General features: G+C 39.7%; 1 protein-coding gene across 20 annotated transcripts in view; it reads right to left on the bottom strand.

Annotated features, from left to right (window-relative positions):
• The window catches only part of ZFAT (zinc finger and AT-hook domain containing), a 336,678-nt gene that overhangs the window by 279,294 nt on the left and 33,603 nt on the right, over positions 1–23,781 (bottom strand). For 16 of the 20 annotated variants that reach the window (XM_049854217.1, XM_049854205.1, XM_049854196.1 and 13 more), the window contains exon 1: positions 1,459–23,749. The exons of 2 other annotated variants lie outside the window; for them this stretch is intronic. The gene's annotated coding sequence lies outside the window, so the exon portion shown is untranslated. Of the gene's footprint in view, positions 1–1,458; positions 23,750–23,781 lie in introns of those variants that run through there. 2 more of the 20 variants (XM_049854203.1, XM_049854214.1) reach the window with 1 other exon arrangement.

Genomic DNA, 23,781 nt, shown 5'->3' with positions numbered 1-23,781 from the left:
GTGAGTGCTAGGCTAATCATTCTATATTTGCACCTTTTTTCAGATCACAGGTGGCAATTCTTCACTATCTTATTAGTTCTCTTTTGCTTTAAAAATATTTTTTATATTTGGTTTGGATTTTTTATTGCTTCTGTGGGAAGATTTTTCAAATTATGAGTCTTCCATTACCAGAAGGAGAAAAATCTATTATTATTTCCCCACAGAGTCCATAATCCTTAGTTATTTGACAGAACTAGTATACTAAAGGTATAATAACAAAAATCAAAGGAGTGAAGTCCAATATTGAGGGTAACACAGGGGTGTGAAAGGATCAATGGGATGGAAGAATGGAGATGCTGAATTGTACTCATATTTGTTATTGCCACCTTTATCATCAGAACAAATAGCAAAAGCTATAGCATTTGAATAAAGCATTATGGTTAAAGATAGTTCCCAATCAAAATGGCAATGTTTAGGAGGATCTTTAACCAACCCCTGATAGTCTTTATCAACACTACAACCCTTGTTTGCTATGGACGGTTCACACTTCTTGATCTTATATAAATGCTGCTTCCAGTTTCCTTTCAAACTGCTAACCTTAAGTCATCTTACACAGAAACAGAAGCTCCTCTCCTGATACATCATGTGATTTAATATGTTCAGCAAAGTTGTATGGTATTCTCACTTTATAGACAAAGGCTGAGGCTTAAAGCAGACTACTCTAATCACAGTTTCTAGATCCAAATTCAATGTTCTTCCCATTCTGCCATTTTACTTGCTCACTTTGGGTAAAACATTTCAAACCTCCTTCCTGAGACTCAGTTTCCTTACAGGAAAATGAGAAGATGAGACAACATGAATTCTAAGATTTCCCCTCCTGCTCTGACATTTTTTGGAAAACAATTAGGCCTGTTTGGCTGATGGACTTTTGTAGCAGTTACATAAGAAGTCCTGAGGGAGAAAAGCCAGCTGGAAACTCTCTTTTAGTGGGTGGACTTCTAAGCCTTCTCTGTCTGCTGTGCTGAGGACCACACTCATATAATTTTAAATGAATAATGATGGTTTAACAACTTGCATGTGTTCTCTCACTTCCATTTGTGGAATCTTAAGATGCAGAGTGGTATCTACACCTCCAGATAATTACAACAGGATATGAAGGGGCTTGTGTGTGAGTACCTAATCAATTCCATGCCTCAGAAGGATAAACTTTTTTCAAGATAAGAAACAAATGGAGCTCTGGAAAGTGACATCCTCTCCCATGCTTAGAGAAAAATCACACATGTTCTCACTTGAGGACGTAGTGGAAAGAGTATCTGTAATCAGGAATTCTGAATTTATGTAAAAGCCCTCTACTATTAGCTACGTGACTTTGGGTAAGTCATCAAACCTATCTGGGCTTTAATCTTCTCCTTTGTAAAATGAGAATGAAGTAAGATGTTGCTAATTCTTTGAAAATGATATTCAAATGTAAATTATTACCTTGTAATAACATCAGTCTGGGCACTGAAGACATAGGCGTAGGGGCAGAGAATGCAGGTTTCCTCATCTTCTCCAAAGGAAAAAATAAGAAAGCTGTTATTGTTAGGTGCGCTTGAGTCAGTTCGGGCTCATAGCGACCCTATGTGCAACAGAATGAAACACTGTCTGGTCCTGTGCCATCCTCACAATCATTGTTATGCTTGAGCCCATAGCTCCAGCCACTGTGTCAATCCATCTTATTAAGGGACTTCCTCTTTTTTGCTGATCCTTTACCAGGAAACTCTGGTGGTGTAGTGCTAACTCAAAGGTTGGCAGTTTGAATCGACCATGCACTCCTTGGAAACCCTATGGGACAGTTCTACTCTGTCCTATAGGTCACTGAGTCAGAATTGACTCAACAGCAATAGTTGTTTTTTTTTTTGGCGGTAGGGGGGTTTACTTTACCAAGCATGATGTCCTTCTCTAGGGACTGGTCCCTTCTGATAACATGTCCAAAGTACATGAGACGAAGGCTTGCCATCCTGGCTTCTGAAGAGTATTCTGGCTGTTTTTCTTCCAAGACAGATTTATTCATTCTTCTGACTGTCCATGATATATTCAGTATTCTTCATCGACACCATAATTCAAAGGCATCAATTCTTCTTTGGTCAACAGAGCTAAACCAAAAAACCAAACCTGTTGCCCTAGGGGGGTGGAAATTTATACGCTAGGGCACTTTATTTTGCTTCCTGTAACATATTTGCCTCTGATAACAAGGTTTCTTATTGCATGGTCATTGGAAAACAGTAACGCAGTGGAAAGAATAAAGATTTTAAGTCAGATGGACTTGGTCCATTCCTTAGCTGTGCCACATGCCTATAAATGGGGATGGAGCCCTGGTGGGTCAGTGGTTAAGCATCTGGCTGGAACCAAAAGATCGGCAGTGCGAATCCACCAGCTATTCCTTGGAAACCCTATGGGGCAGTTCTACTCTGTCCTATAGGGTCGCCGTGAGTTGGAATCGACTCCACGGCAGTGGGTTTTTTTTTTTTTTCTTTTTCTTTTGGTTTTAAAATGGGGATAGCCTTCTAGGATAACTGTGTAGATTTCCTGATATACCCTAGTGGGGGGGAGGGGTGGGGAACACCTAACATAGTGATCTGGACAGTAGATGATCAATAAATGGAAATTCCATCATTCATATAAGGGAATTACTACACTTATGAATTTAATTAAGTTAAACTTTCACCAGAATTCACTGAGACCATCAATGGAATGAGTTACGGCAAGGTAGGGACATTCCATAGAACTTTTTGTTCTGTGATAATTATCTAGGAGAAATAAAATGCCAATTAGGGCATAAGGCAAAGGAAGCTTAAATATCATCTAAGAATGATTTTGAAAGCAGTGTGTTTTATACAATAAAATACATTAAGTGGCACAGCTTCCAATTCATTCCATGTTTCATTGACTCACACCATCTTGTAACAATCAAATGTAAAACACTCTTCCTTTCAAGGGTATGATTTGCTGTTTTTTTTTTTTTTTTTTTCCTTAAAGCATAACAAAGTATCATGGAACTTCCTGCTAGCTTTCAAATTACCCCCATTTAACCCCAGAAGAATATTCCAAAGAGCAGCATCCTCTAGCTGATATTTCAGCTTAAATGTTTTTATAACTTCCCAGCTGAGCTGTCATTCTTAAGCCTTTTAAAAATTAATTATTAAAACCATTTCCATTAGGCTTTTGTTTAGCCTTCATGCAACCATTATTCTTTTGCTGTTTAACAAGTGAAAAACCACCAGCATTAGCTATAAATACACGGCACCCGATACGGAGAGAAGGGAAGTAGCTGGACTTGCGTGACTCATGCTGGGTTGTTCCCTAGGGTTAACTTGGTGATGACTGCATTCTGGGAAGTATGGTGTCAGGTCCACTCTTAACCTACCAACAAATTAAAACAAGCCGCACTATGTTGAGAATTCTCCTCTGTCGGTTCCTTTTACTCTCCTACATAGTTCAAGGTTTTGGGACACGTCATTCACTTTGGTCCATTGGTAAGTCCTTCATCTGTCTGTCCATCTGTGTATCCAGTAAACATTACTGATTACCAACACATGCTTGACACTAAAGGCAGAATCTCAAATAAGAATGTGTCCTTGCCCTCAAAGAGAACACAATTACAGTGGCGGAGAGTCTAATAAATTAACTATTAGAGCACAGTGGATTCTATGACGTTGATGCTGTCGAGTCGGTTCCAACTCATAGCGACCCTACGTACAACAGAACCAAACACTGCCTAGCACTGCGCCACCCTCACAGTCACAGCTATGTTTGAACCAATGGTTGACGTGGTAGTGTCAATGCATCTCATTGAGGGTCTTCCTCTTTTTTGCTGATCCTCTGCTTTACCACGCATGACGTCCCTCTCCAGGGACTGGGCCCTCCTGATAACGCGTCCAAAGTAGGTGAAGCAAAGTCTCACCATTCTCGTCTCTAAGGAGCATTCTGGCTGTATTTCTTCCAAGATAGATTTGTTCGTTCATCTGACAGTCCATGGTATATTGAATATTCTTCAGCAACACCATAATTCAAAGGCATCAATTCTTCTTCGGTCTTCCTCATTCATTGTCCAGCTTTCACACACTTATGAGGTGACTGAAAATACCATGGCTTGGGTCAGGTGTACCTTAGTCCTCAAAGTGACATCCTTGCTTTTTAACACATTCATGATGATGTTGAGCTTCTCCAATGTCTCTTTCCACAGATATAGTTGATCCGATTCCTGTGTATGCCATGCGGAGAGGTACACATGTATAGTCACCTTTTATGTTGTTGAAAAAAGGTATTTGCAATGAATAAGTCTATTCTGCAGTTGGCCTCTGGCCTTGTTCTGATACTGAGCTTTTCCATTGTCTCTTTACACAGATGGAATCGATTTGATTCTTGTGTATTCCATCCAGAGAGGTCCTCATGTAGTTACCGTTCATGTTTTTAAAAAAAAGGTATTTGCAATGAAGAAGTCATTGGTCTTGCAAAATTCTATCATGCAATCCCCTGCATCACTTCTATCACTAAGGCCATATTTTCCAACTACCGATCCTTCGTTTCCATCTTTTGCATTCCAATCACCAGTAATTATCAATGTATCTTGATTGCACATTTTATCAATTTCAGACTGCAGAAGTTGGTAAAAACCTTCAATTTCTTCATCTTTGGCATTAGTGGTTGGTGCGTAAATCTAAACAGTCTTATTAACTGGTCTTCTTTGTAGACGTATGGATATTATCCTATCACTGACAGTGTTGCGCTTCAGGATAGATCTTGGCATGTTCTTTTTGATGATGAATGCAATGCCATTCCTCTCCAGTTTGTCATTCCCGGCATAGTAAACCATATGATTGTCTGATTCAAAATGGCCAAAACCAGTCCATTTCACCTAATGCCTAGGATATCTATCTTTATGCATTGCATTTCATTTCTGATGACTTCCAATTTTCCTAGATTTATACTTTGTACATTCCATGTTCTGATTATTAACAGATGTTTGCAGCTGTTTCTTCTCATTTTGAGTCATGCCACGCCAACAAATGAAGGTCCCGAAAGAAATGATAGAGGAGCAAAATGAAGGCTGTGGAAGCACACACAAGCGTATCAGGGAAGATAGCTAGGAAAAGGTGCTATTAAGGAAAATTAAGTGTCATCAAAATTCAATATGTGCATGTGTCATTTCCAGCGGAGAAACAGCACATGCAAAGGCAAAGGACTGCAAAACCGAAAGACTCCGTGGAGAACTGCCCGTCGTCGAGAACGGCTAGACTGGAGAAGTCACGTAGGCTAGTGGCCAGAGATGAGGAGAACAAAATAGGCATACTTAAATCAGTGGTTTTCAAATTGTGCTTCTCAGATGCCATGAGGCGCAAGCGCATGCTATGGACTGAACGTGACCTTCCCCCTAATGTGACAGCGTTAGCCCTTGTTCTATGACCTTGTCTGAAAATAGGTGTTTATGTTAATAAGGTCACCCCAGAGTAGGGTGGGTCCTAAACCTAATCACTTCTGAGTGGTGTCTTATAAAAAGGACACACACACACACAGGGGAGACAGGCATGTTAGGACCCATCTACAAGAAAAGGGATGCCAAAGATTGCTGGCAGACACCAGAAACTAGGAGGCCCACAGAAGGAAGTGACATGGCCAAGACCGTGATTTGGACTTTTAACATCCAGAGCTATGGGACAATTCTGTTCTTCAAAGTCACACACTTGGGGTATTTTTTGTTATGGCAGCACTAGGTAACTAAGACAGTGCGGAAGCAGCCCAGCAGTCGGGCTCACATTTAAATGCTTTACACATTGGGCGTTGAGGCAAGGCTGCTCTCTATAGAAGAGGCTGCACTCCTAAAAAAATACTTGAGAACTACTGTCCTAGCTTATTGTCTGTGCTACACCAAAGAGTTTGAACCTTATCCTCAAATCAATGCTCAACAGATGGAGGAATAGAATCTTTGTCTTATTTTGCCTCATTCTGTACAATACAGGAAGTCTTAACAGCAGGAGGGGGATGAGTTCGAAAAACAATATAATTAAAAATTTAGAACATAAAAAACTGTGTACTGTTTCAACAATATGAACTACAAGAAATGAAATCAGACAAAGCTGGCTGGGGGAATACGGATTAAGAATGTTGCAAAACACTGCTGGAGAGGTAAACCCAGCACGGGACACACTGCAAGCATAGGGAACCTATTTGCTTGTAGCTTATATATCTCCTGAGTCTGCTAACCAGCAGAAGAGCACGTGTAGGGGAATTCACCGTCTATACTTTGTACTTTAACAGCATTATTACATATGAAAATAGAACAGTTACTCACATTGCCTTATGCCCAAAATGAGGTTTCCCTTGGCTTCAGTTACCTCTTTAATTTGGAAAGTTTGGGTACATGGGCATAATTTAAGTCTTTTTAAAAATCATTGCTAGAAAAACAGAGTGTGTGCTGTATGTATGTATGCATGTACATATACATACATAACCTACTCTCTCTTCTGGCAATGATTTTATATACCTACAGACTTATCTGTATACCTATTTTATACGCCTTTTCAAGTTAGGAAGCTGGAGTGGCCACTAGCCAAAAGGTTGGCAGTTTGAATCCACCAGCCGTGCACTGGAAACCTCATGGGGCAGTTCTACTTTATCCTATAGGGTCGTGATGAGTCAGAACTGACTTGATGGTAATGGGTTTTTTTTCAAGGGGGCAGAAAAACTTCAGAGCATATGTTATGATCAACTTCCTTCCCACTACTCTTTTGCAGTTGTAAAGATGTCGGCGGTACGTGTAATCTATCATCCACAGACTTTAGGGTTTTCGAAGCATTTTTGTATCTATCATATTATTTTTATCCCCGCAATCCAACAGGTAGGACAAATGTGGTGACTGAGGCGCAATGCATTCACGTGAACTGCATAAAATCACTGAATCCTGTTTAGGGGGAAGAAAAAAAACACAACCAAACCAAACCCGTTGCTGTCGATTCCGACTCATACCAACTCTATAGGACAGAGGAGAACTGCCTCGTAAGTATTCCAGGGAGTGCCTGGTGGATTTGAACTGCCAACCTTTTGGTTAGCAGCTATAGCTCTTAACCACACCACCAGGTTTCCATTAAGGAAAGAGCCTACTAATTTCTATCCCAGTGTTTCAACCCCCCAACACCTCCCTTCTAACTCACCCCAATGCCTAGGACTCAAAAATTAAAAGAAAAAGTTGCCTTCTACAAAATGTTTAGTCAGTCCTCTGATGCAGCATGTTTACAAAACTATATAGATGTTACATCATTGGCTTTACCCTGACCTTGAGGTTGGGCCTTGTACTTGAGTTCTGAAAATAAGCAGAACCTCCCATCATTTCTATCTTCTTCAGTTCTCCGTGCTGCCTCAGTAAGTCCCCCACTCACCTATCCCTAGTTCATATCCTGGGACCAATGACTGCCTGAGGCAGGATGGCCAATGGGGAGGGATGTTAGGTCCTGACCTTTCAGGACACACAGCCTACTATTTGACTCAGCCTAGTAAACGGTAATTATAGTAACGTTCACTCTTCTTCACCTACTAAACTCTGGCTACCCTTCAGGGTCTACCTCAAGTCCTAAATGTTGTAGGAAGCCTCCCCTAACTGCCCCATCCACACTGATGTTTTCTCACTCATCTTCTCTAACAGCTGGTTCTTTTCGCTAAGCTATTTAACACTTAAAGATTTTAGCTTTCTTATTTGGTGAAACATAGGTTTTGAGCCAGAGATGTGGGCGCAAATGCTAGCTCAGGGACCTGTCAGATTTTCATTATCTAACTTCTCTGAGCCTCAGTTTCTATGCGAGAAACAGGGATATTACTCACCTTGTCAGGCAAACATGCGAACAACACATAATGCACTTAAAGTGTCTAAGCTCCTGTCCACTAACGCACAGTAGGTGCTCAACAAATGCTGATTGAGGAAAAGGTAGGGACCATGCCTTACTCTTCTCTCATTGCTTATATAACCTGGTACAGGCTACAAAGAGCTAAATGAGTATTACTTTTCCTTATTAATTGCTGACACAGCTTACCTTGGGCCTAAGGAAGCCATGAGAGTACGTGTTTGTTCTCCTTCACAACTGCAATTAGCCTGCCTGAATGTCTTCATGGTCAGGGTGACAATAATTTTAGAAGACTCATTAACACAGTATTTTAACATTTATAAGGTTTTTTTTTTTTTTTTTTAACGTTTATTATCTCATTTATCTCATTCGATTCTCCCAGTAAGTACAGAAATGTAGGTAGGGATGATATCATTAAATTTGATAAATTAGGAAACAGAGCTGAGTGGTTAACATTACCCTAATTTACAGTTTACAAACCATTTAAGAAATTTTTTTTTTTACAAAGCACTTTAATGCCTGTTTTCTTATTTTGTGACCTTTTTTTTAGAACACTATCTGCACTCACCCTCCTCCTGTCTTTTGTGTCACTGTATGATGCATTTTCGTTCCAGATCTGTTAAATCCCAGTTTAATAGTATTCACTCCTATTTGTCCACATACTAACCAGCCCCATTGCTCTTCATTAATCCTGCATTCCTGGATTTCATCTGGGATCATTCTGCTTCCGCCTAAAGCACTCTCTTTAACATTTCTTGTTGTGCACACCTACTGCGTGATGAATCCTCGATTTTTCCCCCTGCACAGGCTGTATTCTGCCATCACATTTGCAGTGTGTCTTTTTGCCCTTGCCCCTTTTTCCTTTTTGTTATTTGGAATGTGAGCAATGCAGCTGCCATTTTTTGACCATGAGAATGCAAACTGCATGGTGGATGAGAGAGAAAAGGCCAGGGCCCCAGTGAGCTTGTAGAGCTACTGTACTGGACATCGGAGAGAAAAATAAATCTCAACAGCTTAAGCCACTGTTGCTTTCATTCTGTGTTGCCAGAAGGCAAGTGTCATTATCGAAAACAATGTCCTTCATCAATTCTGGAAACTTCTTAGCCACTTCTCTTTCCATATAGTTGTTAAGGTACCTGTAACGTACTTTTACCCAGCATGTACAGTGTGGTATTATGTTCTACTCTGCATACATGGGGTTGCATGAGTTGGAATCGACAAGAAGGCAACTATCAACAACATATGTGTAGTTACTTATGCAAAGCCATCACTTAGGCCCTGCAGGCATTCTGATCAAGAAAGTGGAGTCCAGGAAGATCAGCTAGCACTCCAGTCAGGAAATCCATAGTCCAGAGGAAACTATTCTAGGTACTGTTATCTGTATCTTGATCATCATACAATGCTGTTAATTTATACACTAAATTTCAAAGAGATTTTTATTGGTAACATTAACGGTTTGTTAACTAGCATGATGAAATTAAAAAATGGGCCTCCGGTGGTAAAACTGAAGGTTTCAGGATTAAATGAATTGGCTCATAAGAAAGTTCCCCCAGCCTTTCAAGAACCAGCCGTTAAGAATCCAGCTTGGCCTGCAGCCCTTACCCTTTGGGGTCATGCCCTCCTCTAATCCCCTAAAAGGCCCTATGTCCAGTCAGGAACACTGGTTTTGTTTTGCCTAAAGCTAGTGTTGTGTAACTGAATTCTGCCTCTTGAAGAACCCTTTCCGGCGAGATGGCAGTCAGAACATCTGTGCCTGAAAATACTGTGCGTGAAGCCATTAGCTTAAGTCATTCCCAAGTGTCTCTCCTCACTGTCTTTTCTCCCTCTTCTTCCTGAAGTACATGTATACTGACCCTTACAGTTTCCTCCATGAGTTAATCTTCTGCTTTCCATCTCTTTTCTGCTACCTTCTGGCTTACTCTGTCCTTTCAATAATTTTCTTCAGATGTGTCTAATATTTACACCAGTTAATTTTTTTTCAATGACATTATGAGCCCCAAGTGGGCAGACACTGCCCTCTGTTTTACTCATTGCTTTATTGCCAGCACCTTTAGAACGCTACCTGGCACCTAAAGCAGGTGCTCACAATACTCGATTGTAATGTAAATTTCAACCCTTTCTCACGGAAATCTCCCTTTCCCCACCCTAAAGTCCAGTGCAGACTACTTGGGGCCTCCCTGGGATATGGTGTGGAGCTCTGCTAGCCCCTTTCCGAGGCTGCAGCACCTTTTAGATCTTGGCTTCACGCAGGCCTCAGTTTCAGCCTCCCTGCCTGTGTCTGTGTTGAAACCCCAGAACCCCTTACTGAGGCTCACAGTCAAAATCATCATCCCCCTGGGCGGGGGTGTTTCAGCTCCTGAGTTTATACCCTAGCTCTGCTTTCTCGTCATCCTTGGGAGCTGGCATTTCCCTTTTCTCTAGCAGTCAGCTCTGTATCTTTTTGTTATGTTTCAGTTGACATTTCTATGAATTTGGAGCTGTGTGAGGCTGATGGTATGACAGTCTGTGTTAGTCGGCCAGGCCACCAAGACTCCTGGAAATAAACCCCACTATCTCTAGACATTGCCCAACGAAATGAGTTATCTACATTTAACTTCTCTACCCTCGTAGGAGATCCTCTGACCTATGACAAATGGCTACTTAAGCCCTTGAAAAAGTGAAACAGAGTTTGTACAATGACCCAACCGGAACTTTGAGTCTATTCAGGTGGCTATGTGCCCAGCAGAAGAACTGTATTTCTGGGCCTCCCTGGCAGCTAGTGGGCAGCCATGTGACAGCTGTGGCAAATGAGACATCAGCTGGAGTTTCTGAAAAAGCTTTGTCTTCCTGATAGAAGCAGCGACGTTCTGGGTTCTCCCTCTCACTCGCTGCAGTCTATCCTGAGGATGTCACAGCTGCAATGCCAAAAGCCAACTTGGCCACTCCATCTTGTTTAAGTCACTGTTTTAGTTTTCTGTTACACTGCAGCCAAATTCAATCACTAACTTACATACTTCGAAAAACAGATCAAGAAAGCACAAAACTGAGAGTTGGAAAAATATGTTCATCAAAAAGGTATGAAGTACCCAATTAAAAAATGGGTGAAGGATATGAACAGACACTTCACCAAAGAAGACATTCAGGTGGCTAACAGATACATGAGGAAATGCTCATGATCATTAGCCACTACAGAAATGCAAATCAAAACTATAATGAAATATCATCTCATTCCAGCAAGGCTGGCACTAATCAAAAAAACACAAAATGACAAATGTTAGAGAGGTTGTGGAGAGACTGGAACACTTATGCGTTCTGGTGGGGATGTAAAATGGTACAACCATTTTGGAAATCGATTTGGCACTTCCTTAAAAAGCTGTTAATAGAAGTTCCATACGACCCAGCAATCCCACTCCTTGGACTATATCCTACGGAAATAAGAACTGTCACATGAACAAATATATACACACCCATAGGTGCCCATCAACAGACAAATGGATAAACAAATTATGGTACATACACACAACGGAACACTACGCAATGATAAAGAACAATGATGAATCCACAAAACATTTTACAACATGGATGAATATGGAGGGCACTATGCTGAGTGAGCTGCAAAAGGACAAATATTGTATGAGACCACTACAATAGGAACACAAGTAAAGGTTTAAACACAGAAGAAAACATTCTTTGATGGTTATGAGGATAGGGAGGGGGAGAGGGGTATTCACTAATTAAAAGGTAGACAATCATCTTAGGTGAAGGAAAGGACAACAGACAATACTGGGGAAGTGAGCACAACTGGATTAAACCAAAAGCTAATAAGTTTCCTGAACACAACCAAACACTTTGAGGGACAGAGTAGCTGGAGTCTGGAGAACATGGTTTCAGGGGGCATCTAGGTCAACTGGCGTAACAAAGTTTATTTAGAAAATGTTCTGCATCCCCCTTTGGTGAGTGGCGTCTGCAATCTTAAAAGCTTCTGAGCGGCCATCTAAGATTCATCAATTGGCCCCAAATCACTTGGAGCAAAGGAGAATGAATAATACCCAAGACACAAGGAAAACATCAGCCCAGGAGACAAAAGGGCCACATAAACCAGAGATTCCATCAGCCCGAGTCCAGAAGAACTAGATGGTGTCTGGCTACCAACAAATGACCGCCCTGACAGGAAACACAACATCAAGTCCCTGATGGAGTAAGAGAAAAGTGTGGAGCGGAACTCAAATTCACGTAAAAAGACCAGACTTAATGGTCTGACTGAGACTGGAGGAAGCCCTAAAGCCAGAGCCCCCGGATGCTCTGCTAACTCAGAACTAAAACCATTCCTGAAGCCCACTCTTCAGACAAAGATTAGACTAGACTACAAAACATAAAATACTTGTGAAGAGTGTACTTCTTAGTTCAAGCAGATACACGAGACCAAAGGGGTGGCTCCTGTCTGGAGGCAGGATGAGAAAGCAGGAAGGGACAGGAACTGGTTGAATAGACATAAGAAACCTGGGGTGGAAAGGGGGAGTGTGCTGTCACATAGGGATTACAACTAACGTCACATAATAATATGTGTATAAATTTTATATGAGCAATTAACTTGATCTGTAAACTTTCACCTAAAACACACATACATACATACGGACCTACATATATATATATATATAAAAACTGCTCATTGACAATGCCTCTGGTCACCAAAGAGCGATGGAGATGTACAAGATTAATGATTTCATGCCTGCTAACACAATGTCCATTCTGCAGCTCACGAATCAAGGAATAACTTTGACTTTCAAGTCTTATTTAAGAAATAAATTTTATAAGGCTATACACTCGACGGCACTGGTGGGTTAGCTGCTGTAGATAGTGATTCCTCTGATGGATCTGGGCAAAGTAAACTGAAAACCTTCTGGAAAGGATTCACCATTCCACATGCCATTAAGAACATTCATGATTCATGGGAGGAGGTTGAAATATCAACATTAACAGGAGTTTGGAAGGTGATTCCAACCCTCATGGGTGACTTTGAAGGGTTCAAGACTTCAGTGGAGGACCTAACTACAGATGTGGGAGGAACAGCAAGAGAACTAGAAGTGGAGCCTCAAGATGTGACTGAATTGGGGCAATCTCAAGAGGAAGCTTTAATGGATGAGTTGTTGCTTCTTATGAATGAGCAAAGAAAGTGGTTTCTTGAGATGGAATCTATGCCCGGTGAAGATGCTGTGAACATTGTTGAAATGACAACAAAGGATTTGGAATATTCCATAAACTTAGTTGATAAAACAAAGGCAGGGTTTGAGAGGATTGATTCTAATTTTGAAAGAAGTTCTACTGTGGGTAAAATGGGTTCTACTGTGGGTACTGATGCAGTAAACTTTGTGGTTGTCTTATTTTAAGAAACTGCTGAAGTCACGCCAACCTTCAGCAACCACAACCCTGATCAGTCAGCTGCCATCGACACTGAGGAAAGACCCTTCACCAGCAAAAAGATTATGCCTCGCTGAAGGCTGAGATGATAGGATGATAGTTTGCAATTTTTAGCAATAAGGTATCTTTAATTAAAAAAAAGTATGAAGGTAGAAAGCCAGCAGGAATAGGAAGGGGAGAAATGAGAAAAAGGGGGATTTTGAGAGGTGGCTTTAAAACACGGTAACTGGGAAATAATCTAGGTCAAACTCTCACAGGTAATGAAGTTTCATATGCCATAATCACTAGATTGAAAAAAAAAAACTAATAATCAAACAATTTTATTTGCATTAGTAGTATTGAGAATAATTTTCACTACGATGCAATCAATACAGAACTACCAGTCCCAGTGTTTTCGGGGCATGTCTCAAGTTAACAATGGGGAAGGTACCCACGTGGGAAAAGTAGGGTGAAGCAGAGCCTTCCTGTGTTCAGAAAATATCAGCCTTTAATGATGTAGCTTAATACTCAAGTATGCCTTTGCCATTTGGTCCTTTACTTACTCTTCCCTACAACATTAGCAAGATGGAAGTAAAATTATTTGGTCACCATTTAACATCTCAGTTCTATTTTTCAACACCCAACCAAGGGTATCAACTAATTTAAACAATATTTCTAACAGTAAACAATTAAGTACTTGTATATGATAAAATAAGCTGGTTCTTCTAAAATTTAGAGGGTATAGTATTAACTGAACTAACTCCATTCAAGAAATACGAGTGTCTTCTATTTGCCAGACAGTGCTAGTATTGTATGGATATTATAATATCATAACAACCTATGAAATAATATCCCACTTTGTAAAGCTGAAGAGATAAAATAGCTTAATCACTGTCACATGGCTAGAAAGTAGCAGAGCTATAATACGAACCAGGATTTTTGATTCCAAGATCAATGCTTTTTTATAATACCGTTATGATGCCTTTATACCATTTCTGATCATAACAGCATTTTATACCCATTTAGTCAACACTTTTCTCCATCTGACAGTGCTTTCTTATTTTCTTTTATTATAAGGCAAACAATGTGAAGACGAAAAAGTAAAAAACTGATCTAATTCTTACGCTTAAAATGGCAATTAAACAGCTGATTCAAAAAAAGAAAAACAGTGGTTTGTGAACATAGCCAGGATTTTTGAGAAAATTTCTCTGTATCACCTTTGCTCTGGGATTAACTTCCACCATGGGGGCGGGCGGGGCGGGGGGAAGGCTCCACTCAGAAAAGTGCCATTTTATTCCTTCAACAAATACTTCTCATGCCAGACACTGTACTTATGACCATGACTAACCAGCCTCTGTCCCTGAAGGGCTCGTCATCTCGGCGGGGAAACAGACACACAGACCAGTGAGTAACGAGCTAACAAGAGTGGCAGGGCTAACCCAGAGGTGAGTGCCATACATGTTAATGGCACAAACAGAAGATCAACTTCTACCAAGAGATCCAAGCTCAAGATACTATTAAGACTTGACCTCAGAACTCAGCTTTGAAGAATGAGATGTTCCTGAGTGCTTGGTAAGTGCCACGCAGCGTGCTGAGTGGAGTAGCTGAATTACCGAATTAAATCCTCAACAGTTTAAGAACCAGACAACCCATTTTAGAGACAAGTCCAGGCTGTTTAGCCAAGAACTCACACTGCTAAATACTGTGCTCTACTGACACACACACACAATAAAATAGATAAGCCGACAGAGTCACAGAGGGAAAGGAATTTACAAGACTTTCTCATTTTACATACAAGAATTAGGAGGCAGAATGCTTAAGGAATTAGCCAGAGCACAGTATTTACTCTCCAGGGCTTGTCTGGTGTCTGATCACTTTTGCCGCCAAATGTTAACCCATTAGCTCTGAAGCCTATCTCAGATCATACCCCAACTTACCAGAGAAGTCATTAAATGGCTGCAGCACAAGGACACATGGTGTAACAGGGTTCGCTTATATTGAAAACAAGATATTTACTGTAAACATCAGTGTTTTATATAAAGACTGAAAAGCAAGGAAAACAAGTTGGTCAACTTTTATGAACATTGCTTTTTACATACTCAACCTACTATATATGGAAATAGAGAACGTAGGGCATGAATTCAGACACCAGGATGTCTTCCCAGGGCATGCTAACCCTGCACACCTATGATAGTCTGGTTTTTTTTTTTTTTTTTTTTTACTGTTACAATTTCCCCATATGGCCTGGCCACATCAAGGTTTTCTAGGCATGCTGATTGGGTTTTTTCCTGCTTTCAGTCTTTGGGAGTCTTCCATCTGCCTTCTCTGAGATGTCTGAGACACGTTCAATCATTTTTTTTAATGTATAACTTAACAGTATAGGCTACCTTGTTTGTCCAGTTTGAAGCTAAAAGTTGAAGGCTTGTGTGAAACAAAAAAGTCTGAAAGACTTCCTTAGGGTCATAATACAAATCTATCATTCTTATACTGCATGAAGTTTTAAAAATATACTTTACGTAACTTAAAGGTTCAAAGCAGCCAACTTTTAAGATTGATTAGAATTCTAACCTAGATAATTTGCTCAATGCTCATGTGCAACTATAATCTTTTGTTCTGGTTTAGGTATAACATATGAATGGAGGGAAAGGTTATGCAATTTTCTCAGTATCACTGCATTTATTTCCTACCTTAAAGTGAAGACCCAATTATAAATCCTATTGATTCCAGAACCATAAACACATAAAAATTTACAGAAATCAAAAACTATCAGCAAACTTATTAATAAGGTAAAGACAAAAGGGTGATCTATTTGGCAGCATAGCATGTATTTGAGGATAGACCTCTTCCATTTATTTATTTTTTTAATCTCCGCAAGGAGAAAAAAATTAAGTTCAGAGCTTCTATCAAATTCCAATTCAAAGCTGTTAACTACATAATTTGTCTTAGAAGCTTTATTAATTTTGTGTCTAAAAAAAATATCTTTTTTGGCCTTAAGTTTTGAAATATGTTACCACAGTGCAGTGCAAAGCCAGGACACATTCCAACAAGTGCTTTCAGTTAACACTGCTGCACTGCCCTGGCCCCTGAGGGGCTACAGTTTCTAAATACCTTCTAATAATGGTCCCTGAACAAATGATGCTCGGAGCCCTGGTGGCACAGTGGTTAAGAGCTCAGCTGCTAACCAAAAAGGCTGGCAGTTCGAACTCAACAGCCGCTCCTTGGAAACCCTGTGGGAAGGTTCTATTCCATCCTCTAGGGTGGCTATGAGTCGGAATCGATTTGACTGCAACGGGTTTGGTTTTTTTCTTGGTTTCTACCCTTTAACTCCCCTCATTTTTATCTTCTTCCCTCCATTCAGACATCTGCTCTTTGCCTGCTTCCATAAAAAACACAACTAAAAAATTAAGAAAGAATCTGAGGGCTTTTCAGTTGAGCCTCATTCAAAGGAAAATACGTAGTTCCATGTTGAAAACTTTCAGTTGACAACATTTTCAGTCATCAGATAATAAACAGGTGGTGAGGTTTCTGGTCTTGAAGACATCACCACTTCAATTTCCGATGCATCAAAAGCGTCTTCACTACTCTCTCTCCCACAGGGAGCCTCGGCTCTGAAGTGTGGGTGACTCTCACTGCAGCCTCTAAGAGAGGTTTCTTTAGAAAGGTGAAAACACGGGTGTGGGACGAACATCTTTTCTCCCAGCAGGCAATCTGTAGGCCCCACATTCTGCTAACTCAAGGATGCAGCTGTATTATTCAGAACAGATAGTATATCACTGCTACTTCAAGGCGTGTCATATGATTTGGAGGTAGACACTGAAGAAACTCTTATGAGCTTGAAAGAAAAGGAAAAAGAAATATTTACTGAACACCTATGTCCCTAGCACTGTGCAGGGTCCGTCACATAGTTCTTTTATTTAATCCTTATAACAACCTGATGTAGTCATCATCATTTTTTTACAGCAAACTATAAAGGGAGCAACTTGCCCATGGTCACAGAGATGGTCAGTGATGGAGGTCTTTCTACTCCCTGGTGCACGCTCCTTTCAGCACACTGTCTCCTCAGGAACCACTGGAAATGGAGGGGCCTCTGCTTTCAACATGTGCCACTCTGTGGGCTTGTGATGATAATGGGTAAATAAAAGAGACTCAAGAAAAAAGAGAAAATATTTGTAATTTAGTTTGGCCATACAGATGAATAGCACTCAGTCAGAAAAGAAAGAAAATGCCAAAATGGACATCAGAAGAGACTCTGAAACTTGCACTTGAAGGTAGAGTAGCTAAAGAGAATAGAAGAAATAATGAAGTAAAAGAGCTGAAAAGAAGATTTCAAAGGGCAGCTTGAGAGACAAAGTAAAGCAGTATAATTAAATGTGCAAAGACTTCAAGTTAGAAAATCAAAAGGAAAGAGCTTGCTTTTATTTCTCATGGTGAAAGAACTGAAGAAACAACTCAAGCCTTGAGTTGTAATATTGAAGGATTCTATGGGCAAAACATTAAAAGATACATAGTCACTATACCGAAAAGAATTGTCAAGGTTCAACCATTTCAGGAGGTAGCATATGATCGATAACCAATGGCACTGAAGGAAGCAGTCCAAGATGCACTGAAGAGATTGGCAAAAAAACAAGACTCCAGGAAACTGACAGAATACCAATTGAGATGTTTCAACAAACAGATGCAACACTAGAAGCTCTCACGCATCTATGCCTAGAAATTTGTAAGATAGCTACCTGGCCAACTGACCAGAAGAAATCCATTTATGTGCTCATTCCAAAAAAAAGGTGATCCAATGAACTGTGGAAATTATTGAACAATGTCATTAATATCACATGCAAGTAAAGTGCTGCTGAAGATAATTAAAAAACGATTGTAGCTGTACAATAACACGGAACTGCCAGAAATTCAAGCCAGATTCAGAAGAGGACGTGGAAAGACAGATATCATTGCTGATGTCAGATGGATCTTGGCTGAAAGCAGAGAATACCAGAAGGATGTCTACCTGTGTTTCATTGATTATGCAAAGGCATTCGACTGTCTGCATCATAACAAATTATGGATAACATTACAAAGAATGGGAATTCCAGAACACTTAATTGTGCTGTACATGGACCAAAAGGCAGTTGTTCGAACAGAACAAGAGGATACTGCATGGTTTAAAATTTAAAAAAAGTGTGCATCAGGGTTGTATCATTTCTCCATACTTATGGTGTCACAGTGGATAAGAGCTTGGGTGCTAACCAAAAGACCAGCAGTTCGAATCCACCAGCCGCTCCCTGGAAACTCTATGAGGCACTTCTACTCTGTCCTGTTTTAAAAAAAAAAAAAAAAAAACCCATTGCCACTAAGCTGACTCCGACTCATAGTGATCCTATAGGACAGAGGAGAACTGCCCCATAGAGTTTCCAATGAGTACCTGGTGGATTTGAACCGCTGACCTTTTGGTTAGTAGCCACATCAGACTGGGTTGCTATAAGTCAGAATCAATTCAACAGCACCAGGTTATGCAAACTGTAGGCTAAGCAAACCATCAGAGAAACCACACTACATAAAGAACATGGCGCCAGGACTGGAGGGAGGCTGACTACCAACCTGCGACACGCAGACGATCCAACTCTGCCTGCTGAAGAGCTGCTCACCTCCAGATAGTTCACTGCCGTATACAGACGATACGACTTGGCTTACTGAACTAGGAAGACAGACCTGGTAGTCTACTTCTGAACAAACTGACCAGTAAAAGCCTTATGAATGCCAGGGGAACACTGTCTTACGCTGACAGTAATTTCTATACATGCATGTTCAGTGTTCATTTGTTATCCATGTAACACAGTCTTCTGGGATCTAATCATGAAGTTGTATCAGGTCTGCAAAAATACTTATTCACTGCATTTAATACAAAAATGTCAATTTAGGGAATTTATAACATAAAAAAATTAGTATTATAAAATGAACGACCAAACATTTAGAAAGTGAACTGCAAATGAAGGCCTGCCAATATCTAGTCTCCAAACTGTTTCTCATTCATACTGATATTTTTACTTGAAAGTACCTAAGTATTTTGGTTAATATAGAGCCCTTTTGTGCTACAGGGTAGGCCCAGGAGATAATTTTAAGTGACTGTTAAATATAACAGGATCCCAAAACAAAAATTTTCACAGATAATCTAGAAGGGGGAAAACTTCTCATAATGTCAAAATGACCGGGCTATCTAAAGGAAATCGTTAGGGACTTTTTATACTTTTTCAAACAAAGAACCTTAAAAAGAATCCCTTTTTTTCCTAGGGAATTTGAACTCCTGTAAAATTATCATAGTGAACTAGTGGCAAAGGAATTTTTCCAATCTACTTTTTAAAAACAAAACAAAGCCTCCCAAACCCTGTTTTTAAATGTTTTTAGACAGCAGGGCCAATACTGAACCTAGCTCAGTAGTCTTTAAAGAATGATTTTGAAATAAGCAAGGAAAAGGTCACAGCTTTTAAACCAGTTATAATTGCATCCAGATAGTCCCAAGACAGACAGTTAAGTAGCTGAACAGGTTCTACCGCTAAGGTTTTGATTCATGGAACAGTTTTAGTTAGCCTCACAGGAATAACACGGATTAAATTATAAAAACGCCCTTGGGGCTAGTTCTCTTCTGTGAAATGAGCAGAAGGCTAATGCAAAAAAAGTAATCCTAATTTTTAGACATATAAACATCCTAAATGTAAAACTGCTGTTGATTTCACAATGTACTGGTAGCTTTGTGAAGAATTAAAAGTTTGTTTTATTAAAAAACAAAAACAAACAAAAAAACCTTTCAGTTTAACCCAGAATTTGAAACAAGCATATTTCTATTTTTTAAAATAAATCTCAGTATTACAATATTAAGCCATTAACAAAGAGGTTAACAGTTGCTTATTACAATTTTGTATAATATTTTGCATTGAATCACACTTTGACCTTTTCCTATAAAAAAGTAAAACCTTCTTTTAACCTTTTTTATAAATATAACTCAAAGGTGAAATTAGTTATGTATCACAGATTCCTTTCTTTAGCTAACATTTTTCAATTACCGAAGTCTATCAGAGACATGTGAAATCATAAAATTCTACTGCTGCGAATCCATGAGACAGAAAGATATAATGAAACACGGAGAAGGTAAATAATTTTATGCCAGATGCTGAACAAATAATTATTATGTAAGTAGAGATATCAAATCTTCAAAATTCACAGAAAATAGAGTTTAATTTCGGAATATATCCAAATATCCACTTTATGTTATGTTCTCTATTAAGACAAATAACAATGGTAATTTGGTAAATGAGGGGGAAAGAAGGGTGTATTACAACACTTGCCCGGATTTTGTAACATTTAAAACTGAGAAGTATGTGTTCATCAGAGGTATGTGTACATTTCCAATAAATACACAGCCCTTAAGGAAATCAAGGCCTGTGTTTTCCTGTAAGGATGGGGGTAGCTCAGTGTGACTTACAATGTTTCACTGTATTCATTACAAGATACATAGCACATTTTCACTTAACTAGAACTTAAGTTTCATGTTCAACTTTAAGTGACAAAATGAGGCAAAGCTGATAGCTCACATGATTAAAGACCCTATTATATGATCAGGACAGTTTGTAAAGATAAAAACATATGAACATTAAACAGAAGAAAAAAGAATAATTCACAATAAAACACTAGAATTTAGAATTTGAACTACAGGCCATTTGGTAGCCTAAACCACACACAAATGGTAAATATTTCTTTCTTATCTTGAGAATATCAAAGAAAAAAACTCTATATTTGATGCATTAAAGTTCAAAGGTAAATTGATGGGAAATCCCCAACAACGGTTCATTTGGAAAACAGACTGCACTACACCAATCTTTAGATTATATCACGCTTCCACAATGAACTGCAGTATTCTTCTTAAATTAGTATAAATTACAAAACAACTTAATAAGCATTTGACAAGTTTCAAGTTTTATAACCCTGAGGAACTCACCGAAATGAAGGCACAGTGATGTATGTTTTGTATCCAATATATTACAGAAGAGCTACCTCTTAATAAAATGAAAAATTATTTGTTTACTGAACAAATATAATCAGAAAGACAGCAGTCACCTTCAAGAACAGCTCTCCATAGCTTTATTCCACATTTTTTACTTCATTGTGAATTTCTCATAACTTGCAGATATCTTCCACAGAAGAAGCATCGAACTTGAACTCTAATTCTGGATTTAGGCATAGACATGTTCATAGACACTTGGTAGAAAATACCAAACCCGTTGCTTTCCCGTTGACTTTGCCTCACGACAGCTACATCGGCACTTGGTAACCTGCTGGAATAATACCCACATCTGAAGTAACTGAGGTCTGGTAGTTGTTATTTGCTTTTACCTAGAGAGAACATAGACGTGTCACCAAAAATTGAAAAGTAAAGCTCATTTCATGGAATTGAAAAACAAAGCTATAGAAAATTAATTTTGACTATTTTTAATAGAAGTATGAAATAAAAAAATATGATATGAACCAAAAAACACATACCTGGAACTAATATCGGGGGTTAGTTTATCTTTAAATTACTTACAAATGCATCACACAACTACTGAAAAAAAAAGAAAAAGAGGATGACAGGAATGTTTTTAAAATAATAGTAATAAGAGAGCTGCCATCGAGTTATCATAACGTACTGGCACCTTTGTGAAGAATGGAAAGAATTACTCCAACTCATGAAGACCTTACATACAACAAAACAATATGCTGCCTGGTCCCGCGCCACCCTTACAATTGCTGGCGTGTTTGAGTCCACTGTTGCGGCTACTGTGCCAACGCAATCCATCTCACCGCGGGTCTCCCACGCCCTCGCTGGCCCTCTACTTCACCAAACTTGATGTCCTTCTCCAGTGACTGATTCCTCCTGCTGACATGTCCAAAGCAAGCAAATCGGACAATGTTCTGTTGTGATTCATCAGGTTTTCATTGGCTAATTTTCAGAAGGAGAGCACCAGGCCTTTCTTCCTAGTTTTAGTCTGGAAACTCCTCTGAAACCTGTCCACCATGGGTGACCCTACTGATACAGGAAATACTGGTAGCATAGCTTCTGCATCACAGCAACAGGCAAGCCACTCTTTGAACAGCAGTAATAGCTACTATTTGTTAACCTTAGTGTGTACCAGGAACCACTGGAAACTTTATCAGTGTTCAATAATTGATAATAACTCAATTTCATAATAATCCTATTAGGTAATTTAGCAGACTGAAGAAACTGAGGCACTGGGAGACTAATAACTTCCCCACAGCTAGTAAAGACAGCCAGAATGTGAACTCAAGAAGCTGGGCTTTAAAATTCTCTACCACTAAATTGCAGTGAAATCAAAGATTCAAAACCATTTCCAGTAAACCACAAAGTTGGCATCATCTTCAAAACAAAATAAAAACAGGTTATGTCTACTTGAAACATAACAGCAACTATTTATTGAACACCTAGAAACTGCTACTATATTAGGTATCACAGCTAATATTTACTGAGTACTTGATGTGACAGGTGCTAGATTAATGAGCCACTTTACAGACATCATAGAGCTCAATCCTTACAACCACCCTGTGAAATAGGTACCATACCTATTCCGCAGAGGAGGAAACTCAGGTGTGAAACAGTGTCTTTCCCTCCCCCAAATCATGTACGTCGCAAATTCACCAACAAGTGTCTGCGGCCGTCGCAAATTCACCAGGTGTCTATGGCCAAAGCCTGTGTGCGTTGCAGCGCAGGGCGATGCCTGCAGGCCGGACCCCAAAGACTAAATAAAAGGCCATTCCTTCGTTGAATACGCAGAACCTCATGTCATGTGAGAGATGTAATAAGAAAGCTGAAGAGAATATAACAGTAACTTAAAGTTATACTACTTATATCAAAAAACCACACCTCTGTCTACTCGTCATGCCAGATCCTTTGTCATATGTTAGGTGGTTGATATTCCAAGCCAGCTGAAGTAAACATCCACCTCCCAGCCAATCCACGCACCACAGCTGAGTGTAGGATGTTTACATGAACTGAAACTCGGTTTCAAAGGGAGGGCTTACGAATCCCATTGCTGTGTTTATGTCCGTCTTTTCCCTGAGGCTCAAATTTATATTAAAGTATATATACAAAAAGACAGCTTGGTAGAAACTGCTGAAAAAACTCTGAGGCACAGGGACGTATATAAACGAGAAAAAGGTCAACTAACAAGGTATTGTGACAAAGCAGAGGATCCAAGGAAAAGGGAGAAGTGGTATTTTTTTTGACTGACGGAGCTTATGGCAATAAATACACACGCCCTGAGTGTATTCTTTATGTAAATGCAGTTGATTTTACAGTCTCACACTTCCCCGTATCCTTCCTCAAAACAAGTGATCTTGCAAGGTACGGGAACCCGTTGGATGGCCAGTATCATCAGCCTCCCATTCCTCCTTACTAAGAAGATTCCTGTTTTGGGTAAAAGACAGTTAATAAAACACCTCTGAGGAGCTCAAAGCTTAGCTGTGGCCTTTCTTGTCCTCCCCACCTCCCTCCCTCCCATCCCTCCCCCACAAA

This window comes from Elephas maximus, chromosome 15 (genome assembly GCF_024166365.1).
Source record: "Elephas maximus indicus isolate mEleMax1 chromosome 15, mEleMax1 primary haplotype, whole genome shotgun sequence".
Classification (NCBI taxonomy): Eukaryota; Metazoa; Chordata; class Mammalia; order Proboscidea; family Elephantidae; genus Elephas; species Elephas maximus.
Note: the sequence above shows the minus strand (reverse complement) of the source record. Positions and strands in the feature narration are given on the sequence as shown.